This window comes from Phalangium opilio, unplaced genomic scaffold (genome assembly GCF_054372755.1).
Source record: "Phalangium opilio isolate 3A_F unplaced genomic scaffold, DU_Popi_V2 ptg000059l_1, whole genome shotgun sequence".
Lineage (NCBI taxonomy): Eukaryota > Metazoa > Arthropoda > Arachnida > Opiliones > Phalangiidae > Phalangium > Phalangium opilio.
Window position 1 is genome coordinate 2,752,096 of NW_028324176.1, and position 19,183 is coordinate 2,771,278.

General features: G+C 38.9%; 1 long non-coding RNA gene across 1 annotated transcript; it reads left to right on the forward strand.

Annotated features, from left to right (window-relative positions):
* Positions 1 to 16,132: 16,132 nt before the first annotated feature.
* On the forward strand, positions 16,133 to 16,766 carry LOC149667327 (uncharacterized). Its single transcript, XR_016368195.1, has 2 exons — positions 16,133 to 16,396; positions 16,474 to 16,766. It is a non-coding gene; the product is annotated as an uncharacterized LOC149667327 (long non-coding RNA).
* Positions 16,767 to 19,183: the final 2,417 nt, after the last annotated feature.

Sequence of the window (19,183 nt, forward strand, 5' to 3'; positions counted from 1 at the left end):
CAGACGCTAGATTCAGACTACGCTCTCGGCAATCAGCTTCAGCTAAACGCGCCTTTGTGAACGTACCTTTAGTATATAATGTAAAAGTGAAACTTTTTCGTATCGTATCTTTCCAAAGAGTTATTGATGGATATCGCATATGGGGAAAAGCAGTTATATAGTTATAGGGATGGTAGGTAGCTTTTGAACTCGTTACTCCCCGTCGACAAAGGTTTCGCGAGTATAGAAAGAACTCTAATTGGCAAAATTCTACGAAATTACTAAATTTCAGTCGAGGTTCACGTTTTCACTTTACGCCGACTCCAATTTCCAAAAGCATGTCTTTTTTGAGTGTTGTTTGCAAGCTTATACAAAAAGAGTTCATCTTCAAAATAACTAGCTAGGTTTGTGTGAGCTATTTTTTCGCAGACCAGTCACAGCGTTGGCAATATCGAGATAGGTCGGTAGTTCTTGGGGTCTGTGGCAACACTTGATTTGAAAATTGGTAGTATACCTTAGCCGTCTTCCATTGTTTTGGGTAAATTCGGGAAGATAAAGAGAGGTTTATTATCTTGGAGACTGGTCTGGCCAGGATTGCAGCCAAGGCTTATAGCAGTGAGGGCGCGATACCGTCCAAACCCGTTGACGTATTTGCATTTAGTTTCTTAAACATGTTAAAGAAAGTACACCAATCGTATTAAAAACTAAAAATTCGTTTTTAATGAAATACAATGGCATTAACAGTAATGATTTTTGTGATAAATTAATAATTTTACAAATATATTTTGTTTATAAACCCGCCAGTAAATGTTAAAATCTCTCGCGACGTTGCATTTAGTTTTAAAATTCACAACAACAAAGGTAGTTTTTTCTGGTGCGATTGTTGAGCAATTTCCAACTGAGGTTGAGGCGTTACGAAGCTGTTCTTGAAGTTGATTGATAAAATCTTCCAATTTTTGAACATCTTCAACCGAATCCTTCAAACTCATCTCTTTCTTTTCGATTTCATTTCGAAGTCTAGTCGTTTCCGACTCCAATTTCCAAAAGCATGTCTTTGTTGAGTGTTGTTTGCGAAAGCCAGATTGAAGCTTATAAAAAAACCGTTCATCTTCAAAATAACTAGCTAGGTTTTTGTGAGCTATTTTTTCGCAGACCAGTCACAGCGTTGGCAATATCGAGATAGGTCGGTAGTTCTTGGGGTCTGTTGCAACACCTGATTTGAAAATCGGTAGTGTACCTTAGCCGTCTTCCATTGTTTTGGGTAAATTCCGTGTTATAGCTTTGGCTAGATGGCACCACTAAATTAGTATTTTGTAATGTACGGGTTTACTACTGTCAGAAGCTAGGAAGCTAGCCGGTATAGCTTGTTGTAATTAGAGTAACTGCATATTAAAGTATTATTATTATTTGAGTAAAGAATCAAGGAACCTTCTTAATAATGATAAATACGAGACATAACAATTGGCGACGGAATTCCTCTGGATCTACGCGTCCGTTTTCTTTCTCGGTGGACGGGAGAGAATAGTAGGCCTCGATACCCGCGAGCAGCGGAGGGTAGGAGGGATGAATTTTTTCCCCCATCCCCGATGCCCGCGAAGGGTGGGTCGAATTTTTTTCTCCCGGTACTTTCTGCCCCCCCTTCAATTCCTCCCCCGGAGGGGGTGGTACTTTTTGCCCCCTCACCTGGTGGTAACTTTCACCATCTCTTTATTTCGCTGTCTTTCACCGTCTCTTTATTTCGCTGACTTTCACCGTCTCTTTATATCGCTGACTTTCACCGTCTCTTTACCCCAGCTCCATTCCCGCAACTGTATTTTTTTTTCACCGCCTCTCACTTTCTCTTTCGCCCGAGCTCCAGACCCGCGATAGCACTGTCAATTCGGGGGAGCTTTTTTCTCTACCATCTCTCTCTAGCTAGGTTCCCCTCCGATACATGTACAAGCCGCGCGCAATCTGTCTCTCCCGCTGAAATGATTCCTCTCTCTCGTTTTAAACTTTCCCTCTGATACATGTACAGGGGGTTTCCTCTCTAGTAAATATCTCTCGTTCTATCACCCAACGTTTTTTTAAAGCGGGGTTGTTTTAAACCTATTGCGTTATATATTTTTCTATTTACATATATATATATTTACAAAAATTAAAGCGTTGTCTTTAAATGCACGTGGTCAATTACAGCTCTAAGGAAACGTTTTTGGCTCTGCCGGTCTGGGACTCTCACAAGGGGGTTAACCGCTCTCTCCAGGAAATACCCTGTGATAGCGGTTACGAAACTAAAAATAGAAAGAAAAGATATTAGGGATCCATCTTTAAAAATAATGCTAATTAACTTACACGCTTGAGTGAGTCGTGTTAACGTAAGCCGGCATAGGGTTTTCGGGAGTGGGTGTTATTTCAACGAACTGCATGAGTCGAAAACTCCCGGAAAACAACATCGTCCTCGCGGAGATCAAAACCGTGTTCGAGATTCTCCGCGCGAATCCTCACTAAGTCCTTATGGACATCAGCAATGATCCTTTAAAAATGTTTAGGGGGAATATAGACATTAAAGTTTTAAAAAATATAGAGACCTTACCTGAAGAGACTGCAATCATTTGGCGGTTGTTCATTTACTCTCGGCGGGTTTTCCTGGGGTTGAGGAGGCGGGGGTGATTGATTCTCAACCCGATGACGATGTCGCGCTACAAAATTTCGAAGCAAGGCCTCTTCGGCATCGGTGTTTCTGTGCGGCCTTTCAACATGGGGCTGAGGCGGGGGTGGATGACGATGATGTCGTGCCTGAAAACTTTGCCTCGTGTCGTCGTCGTCGTCCGTATATAGAAGTACATCGTCGATGTGACTGTACGGCCTATTAAGTTCAAAAGTTAGTCTCTCCACGATTTCAGAAAAGAAAACAGTATGCTCACATGTTGATGGTGGGTGATGTGCTGTCCGAAGCTAAAGCGAGAATGATTTTAGTATCGGGAAACTTTCCGTATTTATAGTACAAAGGGGCTCCGTTTAAACCCAGACTCTCTTTACCCCCCCCCTCTTACAATATACAAAAACGGTTTCTTACCTTTGGTGGTTAGGGGCGGGAAATTTAATAGCCCTCCAAGGTACGGATATGTAGGTTTAATGAAAAAGCCCTAGTTCTATCATCTGCTGGGCTAGCACCCCCCGGCGACTTTGTCGAGGAACAGTTTCATGCGTGGTATGTCGAACATGATTGCCGCCCGAATGGACGCGGCATCAATCACGCCAGCGCATCATCTGCCCCTTCGGCCACTCTGTATATCCGAGCTCTCCTTTAAAAAAATTTTACGATGGCCGTATTGAGACTGTAAAGAAAAAATATATTAGAGATGGTCTTAAAAATGAAAAACTAAATAACTTACGAGCCGGAAAAACAGTTTGCTATGTTTAAGGGCTGTTCCTCTCCAATAGGCTCGGCGGGGAATACCATAAAACCCAGCAGTGTCTGACCTAGGGCTTCGTTAACGTAATTAGTTTCGACGCTGATCTCTTCGTCCAGGGTCGTCGTATCATACTCGGTCGAAGAGTGGATCTGGGCTAAGATCCTGTTCAAATTTTACGGGGGAAATATAGCTACTAAAAATACGAGAAAACATGGAATGTTTACCGCTGGATATTACAATCCAATGGGGTAGGATCTCCGTAAGAGGCTACATCTTCATCATCCTCCTCCCCCTCACCCCCCACTATCTCCTCCTCATCCGGAAGGGATTCCTCTAGTTCCTCTAAGGGAAAGGGCTCTTCAGCTAGATTTTCATTTGGTGTGGGCGGATTTAGAAATTCGAACACCTCATCACCAGGAAGTATAGGATTGGGCGCCCTAAATATCAAAAAACTTAGTCTATGCTTTCAGGAGAAAAAACATTATATTCACATGTCGAAAGTTTGGAATCGTCGGGTTTAAAGTTGTTCGTCAGTGTTTAGGCTGAGATTGATTTTTGTATTGGGTAAATTTTCGTATTTATAGTATAGAGAATCCGGGTTGTAATGGCGCTAAATCACAGACCCTCTAGATTATTATGTCCTTAACAATATACAAAACCTAAGATTACACACAATAGGGTTCACCCAGGATGTAAAGTTTTTATATAATCATGTCTAGACTTGCTAGAAAAATTAGGCCTCTATGGTTCTTAACTAAAAAATGATTTTATTGTTCAACACATATCTGCGCTAACCTACATAAATAATTGTGCCCCGACTTGGCTCTCCTTGCTAGAAAAAAAGGGCCTCTACGCTTTAAATTAAAAAATGAATTTATTGTTCAACATATTACCGTTAAGTTTCACACGAAGCTGGCCAAGGATGCTTTTCCTAACCTACATATATAATACGAGTCTAGACTCGGGCGTCTATTAAACAATACCATGAAAGAGGCTATATGGTAACTACAACTAAAATGCTTCAAGTGTGCCAAGGTTACATCATTTCGGTTTAATTAGAAATGAGGCCCAAACGTCTCTGTTCCTTAACAACAAGCCCCGACTAACGGATCCTTGCAAAAGTAATGCGTGTTCAAACACGTTCGCTCTCCAAGCTAGAAAAAATAGGCCTCTTCGCTTTTAACTAAAAATGATTTAATTGTCCAACATATTACAGTTAAGGTCACACGAAACTGACCTAGAATGTTTTTTCCAACCTACTTATACAATCGTGCCTAGACTTGCCTCTCCTTGCTAGAAAAATTAGGCCTCTGGTTTGTATATGCGTATACCGTTATAATCCAATATCCTGGTAAAAGGTCAAAAATTACGTTTTAAAAATATTTATTTCATTAAAAATTTACACCAAGCCAAAAAGACTAACAACATTTAAACGCTTCTTTAAATAAGAAGTTTGAGACAATAATATATTAAATATATTATACGATTGAAAATCAAAACTTATTACGCGTTCCTTTAATCTATTTTCAAAATCCATTAATATTTTATACGGCGAAACGTACGTGCTAAAATATGATAGTACACGGTCAAAATTAATATGATCTTCGATTTCTTCGAAGGAAAAGAACTCGCCATAATCTATTTCTAGTATTTTATATATGGTAATAAGCTCAGTGCAAGTCAAATCGCCTAGCAATAAATAAACCTGTTCATTCGCCACAAGTTTTTTCAAGTGGTCATTGATGTAGGTCATTAGTCGATTTAACTCGCCAGCTTCTAAAGCGTTCAGGGTGAATTCGTGAGTCTTTCCACCCGTGATATTCGTTTCCAGCTTTAGATTGTTGAAGGTGGCGTAGGCGGACGTCGAAGATAGGGGAGTATCGGCTAAAATAGCGTCGTATGATGTGTGTTCTTCGCAACTAGTCCATCCACTAAGTGGACCAATTTTGGATGCAAAAGCTTGCCAAGTGTCAACATCAAATCGAAACGTAGAAAAATCTGGTTCTTTCATACATATTCTAATCTCGATATTGAGATCAGATGTTAATCCGAAAGATAGAAATACTTGTCCTAAATGAAATCGCGAGTTGATTTTACGAGGTTTCGACGGGGAGTTTCCGTTTATGAAAATTATGAACTTCCATTCTTATCTAAAAAACATCCGCTGCTATTATACCAAACGAACACCCAAAACTGTTAGGTAAAAACAAATTTAACTTACATTTTAAGCGACTTTCTCACTCGAATGTCTAACTTAAAGGGAACCCTAACTTCTACCCTTGGTTTACAAGCCTTCATTCTTTAAGGAGGGGGTGGTTAGTTCCAGTTAAAATCTGGCCTCTTTCAATAGACTAGAGGGTGAACGTGTATGGGCAAAGACGGGCGAAGAAGAGTTTAGTTCTAGTTAAAGTTTAGTTTATGGGGTGGGGTGGAATGGTTACGGGTATAGGTGTAGTTTAGTTCTAGTCAAAGTTAAAGTATGGCCTCTTTCAATAGACAGGAGGGTGAACGTGTCTGGACAAAGACGGGCGAAGATGAGTTTAGTTCTAGTTAGAGTATGGCCTCTTTCGGGGGGAGAGCGGGTGGTGTATCTAAAAAAAATGTATATACGCTCTCACCGGAACTTTTTCTTTCCGTTACGTGCAACATGGGGAGGGGGAGGGGGTAAAGAGAGTGTTAATACCTATATAAGACAATATGTCGAGCATGCAAAACTCATTCTCTACTTCAGAGTTATAAAGTCAAGACGAATAGCAACTAATCAAGTTACTAGTTTCGCTTTTAGGACAAATTAAGTTTTAGAAAATCTGCCCGGACGCGTCTCTTCTTCGATTTGAAAGGTAACGTATTTTTTCTTTTTTGTTTTTCACGATAACCGCATTTAACTTAAGTTTTTTTTACTATAAAAAACGTGTCAAGATGGACCAAGAATCTATTTTATTCGAGGTCAAGGAGCTGGCTGTTTTACGACCATGGCCACTTAAGAAGATTTACGCTTTTTTCTTTAATTTATGCACATTACTCAAACTTAACCCAGCTAAACTTAACCTAGCTACAGTCGAGGAAATTTTACCGACTTTTTTGTCTAATAGAGGATACGCTATTCTCGAAACATTTACAGACATATTTAAATATATTTTAAGCGTACCGCGCGAGCCCGAACAATGCCGCGACATTAAAGAGTAGGAAACATTCTATAATAACTTACCTTTAGCGTGTAGTGAGCTATATATTGCTCGTTTCGAACAAAGGGCGTTTGAAATAGGTCAACGCGATATAGACGATATACAAGCTGAAAATCTACTCATTGACGACCACGATGAAAGTATGATTAAAGCTTTAAACAATTTTGAAGCGGAAGATTCGCTTGTACGGGAATTTGAATCTTCACAGAATGACCGTATAGTTTCCGAATTTTTAAACGCTAATCCTGAGCTGGGTTTCGCCTCTATAGATTTTTCTGGTCTTAGTAATTTCCCTGATCAATCAGGAGGCGGGGCGATGGAAGCAGTAATGACTCCAATATGATTCTCAACCCCACTGTGAAATTACGGGTCAAAGGGCACAAATGTACCCTAGATTGAACCTAACTGGTTCTCGAAATCACTGTAAGAATAACTAATAATTTGGTTGAGGGCTTAGCCAATATTGTCCAAGCCGTTCTTAATAGGCTAGCCCCATCTGATATGATACAGATAACGGCAGAAAGTTTAAGCTTGCAAAACCGGGGCGAGATATCACTCTTGTTTCGTAGAGCCGATCAATTGGACTCTAAATCTGTTTTAGATGAGATAGAGTCAGTTTTATACGACGATAAGTTTGAAAGATTCTTTTTGGGACCCATAGTCTTAAAATTTCACGTTGTAAGAATCCCGGTTGAAGGTTTTGGTCGAGCTGCTCCCAAAGGAGTGCGGTCCTTTGATATCTTTTCTCGCGACTCCCGAGGAATTATCAGGATCGTGAACAATGATAATCTGTGTTTAAGTCGTGCTCTTTCCGTGGCAATTGCGCATGCGGAACATAAGAAAAATCCGACTAATATCGCGCTTAAAAACAAATTTAAGTCGATTTCGTACACGCGAGCGGATCGAGGTGATACCGCCTCTCAACGAGATGCAGCTCTAGAGCTTTGCCGTAAAGCTAAAGTTAATCCAAAAGACTGTGGCAAAGTAGAATCTATTCAAAAATTTAAAGCCGAATTAGCGCAATATAGTATATTAATATATATTTTTTAAAATAATTTACCCGAGCTGATTTTGGGGGAAATCGATATTGACGACAATAGACCTCGTTTGATATTAATTAATCAAAACAGGCATTACAACGTCGTCACGTCCTTAAGACCTTTGTTCGGGATGGACCATTACTGTGAAAATTGTCTGGTAGGATTTAGAAACAAGCGAGATCATAGTTGCAATCTTTATTGTTACAATTGTTTACGAGATCAAACTTGTACGGGCGCTGACCGAGCGTGTGATAAATGTCTCAAGGTTTTCAAAGGAGATGAATGCTTTAATTATCATAAACAAAATGGTGTAGACGGGAAGAGTATCTGCGCGCAACTATTTCATTGCAAGCAATGTTTCACGCAAATAAATTTATTTAAGCGTAAAAATCAACTTCATACGTGCGGAGAAACCTATTGTTCAATCTGCAGAAGATACACACCCAGTCCACACTATTGTTACGTTCAGGTAATTAAAGAAGAACCTCCTAAAGTTCGCCAAGCTAAGAAACAGAAAGTCGTCCCTGAAATGCTTTACATCTTCTATGACTTCGAAGCTATTCAGATATTAGAATCCGAGGAAAAAAGGGCGTTAGTCCACCAGGCTATTCTCTGTGTGTCAGAGATGGTCTGCGAAAATTGTTTGACGTGCCCGAGGCAGCTTTCGTCTGCGGAAAATGCAGTTCGCTCGGACCAAGACAGAGAGTTTTTGATGGGGCAAAGCCGGTGTCGAATTTTTTAGCTTTCCTAAGATCATTAGCCTCTGTCAAGAAGGTAATTCTATTGGCCCGTAATGCTAGCGGATACGATAATCAGTTTCTATAACGAGAGATTATGGATCTAGGCGAGGAATTTAAACCTAACTGTATAATTAACGGCAATAAAATTATAAATTTAACTGTCTTTAATTTAAATTTCCTTGACTCTTTCAATTTTATCTCCGTACCACTCTCTAAATTCGCCGACACTTTCGGGTTACAAGATGCTACAAAGGGTTATTTCCCTCATTTTTTATTTAACGTGGTTAAGGATCACGTCTTCGATCTAAATAATCAATTAGCAACAAATTATGTCTTAGAAGACCAAATGCCGCCACTCGAGGCATACGGGTCGGAAAATTTAACCTCCAAAAATCTCAAAGAGTTTATGGCGTGGTACGATAAGCAAATTGAGGAGAAAAAAGGCTTTAATTTTCTGGAGGAATTAAAGTTTTATTGCGTCAAGGATGTTGTGATATTAAAGTTAGGTTGTCTAGCTTTTAGAAAACGTTTCTTGGACATTGCCCAGGTGGAGCCTTTCCAGGTCGCGTGTACTATAGCCGGTTTGTGTAGCTGGGTATACAGGAGACACTTTATGGATAAAGATTCTATAGGCATTATTCCGCATAACCTCTATAGGATGACTGATAATCAGTCGCTAGTGGCTATAGAATGGTTATCCTGGTATGCTCACGAAAACGGCGTAAATATACAGTCTGCGTTTTTTTGGCTCGGAAGCCAAAGTTTTGAAAATGAAAGTGGACGGCCTGTATCAAAAAGATGTTCCAGAGTTTAACGGGTGTTATTCTCATGGTTGTCCCAAATGATACAAAGTCTACCGCAACCAATCTTTACAAGGTGATCCTGGTCAAACCTTGAACACCTTGTACGTCAGAACTTTAAAAAAGAAGGAACGAATCGAGAAAGCGGGCTTTAAAGTAATAACGAAGTGGGAATGCGATTCGGCTAAAGAAAAAACCGATAATCCGGCTATTGGTGTTTTTCTGGAAGCAGAAAACATTAAAGAGAAAGTACGCGAGCCTTTAAATCCTCGCGATGCCTTTTTTGGTGGAAGGACGTCGGTACTTAAACTATACCATAAAGTATCCGGCAGCGAAAAAATGCATTACGTTGACGTAACTAGTCTCTATCGTTTCGTCAACAAAAGAAAGAAGCTGCCAGTCGCGCACCCAGAAATTTTACTGGATAATATTCCTGACATTTTCGCATTCGACGGTTTCCTTAAATGCGAAGTTCTACCATCAATTTGACTCTTTCATCCAGTTTTACCAACGAGGTTAAACAATAAATTAGTTTTCACTCTTTGCCGGGAGTGCGCCTTGAAACGTTTCCAAGGAGACTGCCACCATTCCGACGAAGAGCGAAAACTAGTCGGCACTTGGGTGATTGATGAACTTCGTGCCGCTGTTAATCGGGGTTATGTTATCCTAAAAAAGATAGAGGCCTGGAAATGCAAGGTTCGACAATATAACCCCGAAACTGGCGAGGCCGGCTTGTTTCAAAAATACGTTGGTTCGTTCCTTCTTCATAAACAGACGGCTAGTGGTTACCCCTCCGATTGCGTTACCCCCGAGGAACGTGACAATTATATTAAAAATTTCAAAATTAGAGAGGGTGTACTTTTAAACCCAGCCAAGATTAAAAGAAACGAAGGGTTGCGTAGCGTAGGAAAACTCGCCTTGAATAGTCTTTGGGGTAAATTCGGGAAAAGAGTCAAACCAACCAAAACGGAAATTATCAAAGAACCCCGTAGACTTTACGAACTCTTAAGTAACCCGGATGTTGAAGTAAAAAGCGTTTTAACCATCAATCAAGAAACGCTGCTAGTCAAATGGGTTCCTACGACTGAGGCCGACGCTGTTTTGAAGCATACCAACGTCTCTATAGCTTGCTATACAACGGCTATGGCCAGACTATGTTTATTAGAATATCTGGAAATTGTCGGGGATAAATGCCATTACCATGATACAGACTCGCTTGTGTACATGACCCCTCTAGGAATACCACTAATAGAAACTGGTAACTTTCTGGGTGAAATGACCAACGAATTGGAAGGTTATGGTAAAAACGCCTACATTGATACCTTTGTCAGTGGCGGATGCAAAAACTACAGTTATTGAGTAACAGATCCCGACTCTGGCAAAAGGTTCAATATAACCAAAGTCAAAGGGTTTCGCCTTAATATCTCTAACGAGAAACTAGTCAATCACGAAACTTAAAAGGACTACTAGGCGTCGATTTAGTCAAACCCCTTTTATTCATAACGGTTCCAATTCCGAGACACATTACTAGGCTTCCCAACCACACGCTTGTCTCTATAGATACTCACAAAGTTTATAGAGCCACGGTCAATAAAATCCGTATACTAGACAATTTCAAAACAGTCCCCTATGGCTAACAACACCCAACTTAATTTATTTAAAACTAATTTATTGATTTATTTATTTAAAAGTTTATTTACAAATTGACTTATTTAAAACTAATTTATTGATTTATTTATTTAAAAGTTTATTTACAAATTGACTTATTTAAAACTAATTTATTGATTTATTTATTTAAAAGTTTATTTACAAATTGACTAATTTATTAATTTATTGACTAATTTATTAATTTATTTAAAAGTTTATTTACAAATTGACTAATTTAAAGCTAATTTATTAACTAATTTAAAACTAATTTATTTATTTATTTAAAAGTGTATATTGTATATTTAAAAGTTTTTAAAATAAAAAAATTTTTAAACTGATTTTGTTCTTTTTTCGCCCGCTTTTCTGTCATACGCGTTTATACGCGGCGCGTTTTCCCGCGATGCACGGCGCGTTCTTTTCCGCGATGCACGTTCTTTTCCGCGAGAAGAAGATGTGCGCGACCCCTATATTAACGTTTGGCCGCTTAAAGTTTAATTTATTTAAGCTCGAGAACTCGGCGAACAATGATTCCCTTTTATCATCCGTATACCATATCGGTAAATGGGCCGAGTGGGGCTGGAAAAACGTTTCTTTGCGAAAGAATCATTAAAAATCATCGGGAAATGTTTGAACCCAATATCGCGGAAATTATTTTCTATTATTCAGAATATCAACCATTTTACGACAGGTTGAAAGGTTTGGTTGTCTTTAAGGAAGGTTTGCTGGATATGAACGAGTACGACGGCTCTCGAAATTGTCTTCTAGTAATAGACGATTTAATGGATCAGAACAAATCAGGTTTATATGTTCAATTTTTACCAAGTTTAGTCATCATCGTAATTTGAGCGTGTTATATTTATCTCAAAATCTTTATCATAAATCCAGCGACGCTAGGGACATAAGTTTAAACACAAATTAAAATTAAAATAAATTGCTAATAAATTATCTAGCTAGACAAATGTACCCGCGTAACCCGAAATTTTTAATGGAAAGTTACTTTGACGCTACTGAACAACCTCATTCGTATTTGCTACTGGACTTTAAACAAAACTGTCCCGAAGATTATAGGGTTGAACAAAAATATTTCCCGATGAGACAATGGTAGTTTACGTGCCCAAGAAGAGATAAATAAGACTCGTATCTTACACGAGCATTCATTTGAATTATGAAACGCCGAGCGATTACATCACAGCAAGACGTTCTCGCGCTCTTGAGTAAACTTAAACAAGTTGGGAAACCAAAATAAACCTCTCCGATCCGAATTTACTTCCTAAACACAGGTCCACCAGGCAATGAGAAAAACCAGAAATACATCGTTCAAATTGGCGAAATATTGCCAAGGTCTTTAGCAAAGGCTTAAGCGTTTAACACATTCCTTCGTATCCTCAATAATTCTAATGAGGACCTAAAATGTATCACTGAAGGGTGTATTTAACTTTCGGCTCAATTTGAACCGTTAACACCTCCTATAAGAGGAGGCGAAACAAGGTCATTTCTAGTTTAAATCTAGGGTATCTTATTTCACAGACCCAATCGTTTAAACATTTGTGGATAGATGAAGAATTAACATCCATATTATCTAATGAATATAAAAAATGCGATTACACTATATATAAATGTAGTAAGGCTGAATTAAAAAGTAAACACCAAATTTGAAATGTTATTATCAAAAGATGTTCATGGAATATTAAGATGAAACAGAGCTTTATAGCTACACAACTACTTAAAGAATCGTAATGCCGAAAAATATTTAAAATATTTCCATTAAATATTTTGCAAAAAGGAAATGTTGCCGTTTTGTAAGAGGTCTTATCATCCTACTCGCTTTATATTAACTTTGATGTGCGTGTAGTGTTTCGATTCGGATGCAATCTTCATTACTCGTTCTATATAAACTCTCACTTGTGTCATTACATAGAAATAAGTTTATCTTAAATAATTAATTAAATATAATTGATATTAATTATTTTAATCGCCAGTAAATAACTTAAAAATAGTTAAATCGTTTAAAATAAAGTTGTTCCTATTATCTTTCGAAACTTTGCTAATATTGACGTTTAAAGTGAAGGGTACCCCTCTTGCCCGCTTTCTTCAAATTTTGGGGTATATATACGATTCGTTTCCGTTATAATAATAGATAAAAACGCATTCGCGTGAACTGATGGTGGAAGCCCTGCCATTGGGAGGCTAGACGTTTCTCGTAACCCTAGCCGATCGCCGCGCATATCTTAAAACCAAACGATAACGATGGAGAAGAAGCCGGAATGGACAAAGACCTGAAGATGGTGGTGCATAGAAGTTGGTGTCAATGTGGGATTGACGAAGAACAGAAGATGGTGGTGCTTGGAAGCCAGCAAGTACAGGCTAGTGTCCATGTGGGATGGACAAAGACTAGCAGATTGTGGTCCTTAGAAGCCAGTTAGTAAAGACTGGTGTTGGTAGATGAATGGCCAAATTTCCGTGAACCGCGAACGCGTTCCGGAAATCGGGTATTTGTTTGATCCTGTTTGTAAACTGCGAACGCGGTCACGTGGGGTCTGACAGACAGACAGACAGACACACAGACAGACAGACACGGCCGGTGTAATACCTCTCCGTGACCTAGACACGCTTTTATAAGATCCGCGGATAGAGGTTTAATAGACGCTATATCAGAATTAGTTTTAAATACGCTACACGGAAACGTGAAATTGGATTTGGGTCAAAGAAGTAGGCTATACAGGTATAAGAATAACCTACGCAAAATAGCTAGTAAAAGAATAGCTTGGAAAAAGAAAAGGGCTATTTTATCGAACCAAAAAGGGGAAGGTCTTTTTTCTTTGCTCGTACCGCTTCTTTCATCGGTTATCGGAGCCTTAAGTTTGTAATATACCATAAAATGACCTTGGTACCCTTGAATGAACGGCAAATACCGTCTCAACCCGCTATTCAACCCGTTGATACTCTAAAGACAGATGTTATGCAAGAATTGAATAGGGAGATGCAAACAGTTTTAAGCAACAATTCGTTAGACGATCGCTCCAAATGGATTATGTACCAGCAGCTAGTCCAAAGGTACAATAACGTTTCTCGAGAAATCGTGCCGGATCCTACCGATGAATGGATTGACATGTTCCCCCTTAAATGTAAGGGGAGAGCAAGAAAGGTTTTTACTCAGTTGCAATCGCTGGGCGAAACCTTAAGGTGGTCGAAAGAAGGAAGAGTTTTCGTAAATGGTCGAGAAATAAAAAATTCTGATATAGCGCAGTTAGTATACCATTACATTACCCCCTTAAAGAAATACCCGAAGGGTGGAGCGATTTTCATAACATTGTCTCTCCCGAAACAGCCCCCATCCTTCCCCCTCCTCTCCTTCATCTCACTTTCCCGCCAAAACGAACTCCTCTAAAGCGGCGGCTAAGAAAATACGGTAAAGAAAATTCAAGCGGGCCTCGTTACGTTACGAAAAGGAAATCTTCCTCTATAATACCAAAATGGCTGAGCTTCAATCAAACACCGAAAAATTAAAAGCCATATACTATGACCCTTCAAACCCCGCTTCGTTTTCAGGAATGCACGCTTTACATCGAGCTGTTAAAGATGATGGTATATCGAAAGCGGAAGTAATTTCGTTTTTGGAAAGTTCCACCCCGTATACTTTGCACAAAACAGCTTGTAAAAAGTTTAAGAGACGCCAAATTATAGTTCACAATATTGGTGATTTGTACCAAATAGACTTGGTTGACATGCGATCCTTGGCCAAAGATTATGATAACTATACGTTTCAATTGACGTGTATAGATTGTTTTAGTAGAAAACTATGGGTCGTGCCTTTACTACGTAAGACGGGAAAAGAAGTTGTTAGAGCCTTAGCTCTTATATTCAAAGATCAAATACCGATTAGAATAGAAACGGATAAAAGGAAGGAATTTTTGAATTGCTCGGTCAGAGAATTTCTCAAAGAAAAGGGGGTTAAATTCTTTACGACCGAGAATGACGTTCACCACGCCCCCATTGTAGAAAGAGTGAATAGAACGTTAAAGTCTTGTATGTTTAAACTGTTTACCCATCTTCATATTAGAAGATATATCGATCACCTACGAGATATAGTGACGGCATATAACGGCGCTTGGCATAGTACTATTAAAATGACACCGAATAACGTTAAGCCAACGAATATATTAGAAGTGTATGGACATATTTACGGGACTGAAAACAAAGGGCAGAAAAAACGCCCTCCCCCCAGAATAAAAGTGGGTGATTACGTCAGGGTTAGCAAAGTAACAAGTTGGGAAAACCAAAATATTACCTCTCCGAGTCGGGGAAAAGACGACTCAATATCGAAATACTAGACCAACATTTTTACGAGAAGATCTTGTTTCCTTTCTAACGAAAAACTGAACTTTCCTTATCAGTTTTTCAAGGTTATAGAACTGAAAGGGTTTCTTTTACCTTAGCGTTTATCTCGGTAATTTTAAAGTTCACTTTCAAATCATAAATCTTTATTTAAAAAAATGAAATGTCCTAAACGTATCTCTAATTTTCATTACTACCAATTTATGCAAAACTACTAATGGCTAATTCGAACCAAAAAAACCACTCGAACGTCTAAAACAAGATTCTGAGAAAACCCACTTATGTTTAGTAAGTCGACAGAATTAATTATAATAAAATATTTATTGACTGTGCTCATCAAGTGTCCAATATAAACTGACTACAAAGTAGCTAGCTCCTTTATGAGGAAACCTCGTTATTCGGTATAGGTGGCGCGCACTAGTGGAATAGATCAGGGAATACTAGTGGAGAGACTAACAATATATTAATCAAAAATGTCTTGATTAGAATCAAGTCCTAAAAAGTATCGATAAGACTGAGCTTATCACTTCACTGAAGGATCAGATATTAATTTTTCTTTTTAATTGAAACTTAAAGGCATGCTTAAGAAAAAACAACGTTCCATTACCGTTTTCCGTTGAAATAACTTATTTTACAAGTAATCAATTTCAAAAATTTACTTATCTCGGGTTTTCGGGCACAATTCCATTCCCCCAAAACATTTTATCATTACATTAATTACTTTTGAGAGAGTACGTGTATGACATTGAGTTTTAAAAGGTTCCCCCATTTGTGCCCGGCATGCTTCGCAGTGGATAAGTTTTAAAACAATGGCGGAAAATTAAGTAGGGACAGTTAGATTTTTACTCGTGGTTATGCAAAATGATGTAATGTCTAGTGTACTTCAGTCAACAGTCATACTGTTCATTCTCATAGCTCAGGACCAAGGTCTGTATATGCGCAAAAAATTGCACTATTAGGTTGGCTCGTACAGACCCAAAAAATCTCGGTTTTTCGGAGCTAGGAGCGAGAGGTAGAAATATCTCAAAACATACGAAACAAGGCGACGCGTACCGCTTGAGGATTGAGAGGGCGAAGTGTCACGTGTGATGAAAGTGGGGAGAGAGAAATCTTTCGCTAAACGGTTAACGGTTCCTGGCCGATACTTTTGGGGTTTGGGCGCGAAACGGCAAATATCCTCCACGAGATCTAGAGTCCGAGGCTCCGACAACATACTTCGGGAGTCGGGCGAGTGAGTCACGGGCTCACGGCCCTGGTCGGTAAAAGTTGTTCCGGGTAAATATACACGAGAATCTCAAGATAAATTAAATAGTTATTTAAGACTACCATTAATATTATTTTTGGCTTTGAAGCTAACGGCCAGTGATTTTGTTTTGACTATAATTTGTCACGTATTAAAATATCCGGTAAGCCTCGGTTTCGGCTTGGGCACCGGTCGATTCAGCTTGTCATGTTTCACGAGATAGAATAATTATAATATTAATAATAATCAATTATAATTATTATAATCAATAGTTTGCACTAATTAATATACTAGAATAGTTATTGTTATTTTGTACCATGTGCAGGCACCTGAAATAAAACTTTATTCCAACTTCCAAAGTAATTAAACAGTCTGTGAAATAAATGGATTTTATGAAATTTACTGTGCCTATATTTATATTTATTTTTACTCTTATAAACACCGATCAACTAAAATTCATAATTAAAAAATACTCGCACAAAAATTATTTGTACAACATTTGCACTATAACGCTGTTTCTGAAAAGACTGGATGGCTGACAGACATACGTAAGATATTTTATAAGCCCCTCCGTGCTAGCTTTGTAAACCAACGAGCTGGTTGTCTGGAAAATCGAAAACTCGACGCGCGAAAAGCGCGTATGGGCCCCCCTAGGCTCAGGACATGATTAATGCTGCTCACTATTTTTCTCTCTAGTTTCAAACAATGGTTAGAGACCATTCAGTGCCGCAGGTCGCACATGAATATATTTCAACTACAGTTTACATAAATTCTCCGTGGTCGTACTATTAGCGTGTTAAGCACTAATTTGTTCAGAACATGTCTCGAAAGGGTGCTTGTTGTAAGTTTTTAAAGCAGTGTTGCCAATGTGTGGGTAATTTCCCATATCGTGGGAAATTTAGGTTTGGTTTTAGGCTCTGTGGGGAAAAAGTAATATTTTTCCGAGATCAATCAAATGTCGGAATTTTCCTGTTCAAGGGTTAACAGTGCAAAATTTTCGAAAATGCACTAATTTTAACTGCACAGTTAAAATTAGTGCATTTTCGAAAATTTTATCCGGTTTAATAATTTCAAGCGACATTTTGAAATAAATTCGGTGATTTTAAGTTTGGCACTGAAAAAAAGAAAGCATATTTTGAGAATTTTAAAGCTCTATAGCATTTGTACATATTGTCAAAACCATTCGGAGTGATATTCCATATTAAACTTAGTATGATAAAATAGTCCAGATAAATATGACTGTAAAAGAGGGGGTGTGGGAAATGCGGCGAATTTTTAAAATGGGAAAATCCACTTTCTAACATTAGCAACGCTGATTTGAAGGTTTTGGTCATGGCTAAACAGACCGCTCATTCAGGTTTTTATTGTTTTAAAGCTTATTTTGACACGTTATCTCTAAAAAGTAATTAATGTAATGATAAAATGTTTTGGGGGAATGGAATTGTGCCCGAAAACCCGAGATAAGTAAATTTTTGAAATTGATTACTTGTAAAATAAGTTATTTCAACGGAAAACGGTAATGGAACGTTGTTTTTTCTTAAGCATGCCTTTAAGTTTCAATTAAAAATAAAAATTAATATCTGATCCTTCAGTGAAGTGATAAGCTCAGTCTTATCGATACTTTTTAGGACTTGATTCTAATCAAGATATTTTTGATTAATATCTGTTCCTTCAGTCTTCATTTTAATTAAGGATGTTAAGAAACAGTTTTACATTTTCAAAATCTGCACTAAGCAGAAACATATATAATTATAAAGGGGACCATAACTTTAGCTCAATCAGACATTTATTTATAATGATACTTCAAAAAAAAACGTAAATCATTAAAAGTTTGGGCAAGAACCCACAAACACCCGGGGCAAGAACCCACAAGCACCCGGGGTAAGAACCCACAAACACCCGGGGCAAGAACCCACAAACACCCGGGGCAAGAACCCACAAACACCCGGGGCAAGTACCCACAAACACCCGGGGCAAGTGCCCACAAGCACCCGGGGCAAGCACCCACAAGTACCTACAAACACCCACAAGTACCTACATGCACCCACAAGTACCTACAAGCACCCACAAGTACCTACAAACACCCACAAGTACCTACAAGCAGCCACAAGTACCTACAAACACCCACAAGTACCTACAAACACCCACAAGTACCTACAAACACCCACAAGTACCTACAAACACCCTCAAGTACCTACAAGCACCCTCAAGTACCTACAAACACCCTCAAGTACCTACAAACACCCACAAGTATATGCAAACACCCACAAGTACCTACACAAACACAAACAAGTACCTACAAACACGCACAAGTACCTGCAAACACCCACAAGTACTTACAAACACCCTCAAGTACCTACAAACACCCTCAAGTACCTACAAACACCCTCAAGTACCTACAAGCACCCTCAAGTACCTACAAGCACCCTCAAGTACCCACAAGTACCTACAAACACCCACAAGTACCTACAAACACCCTCAAGTACCTACAAACACCCTCAAGTACCTACAAACACCCTCAAGTACCTACAAGCACCCTCAAGTACCCACAAGTACCCTCAAGTACCCACAAGTACCTACAAACACCCACAAGTACCCTCAAGTACCAACAAGTACCTACAAACACCCACAAGTACCTACAAACACCCACAAGTACCTACAATCACCCACAAGTACCTACAATCACCCACAAGTACCTACAAGCACCCACAAGTACCTACAAGCACCCACAAGTACCTACAAACACCCACAAGTACCTACAAACACCCACAAGTACCTACAAACACCCTCAAGTACCCACAAGCACCCTCAAGTACCCA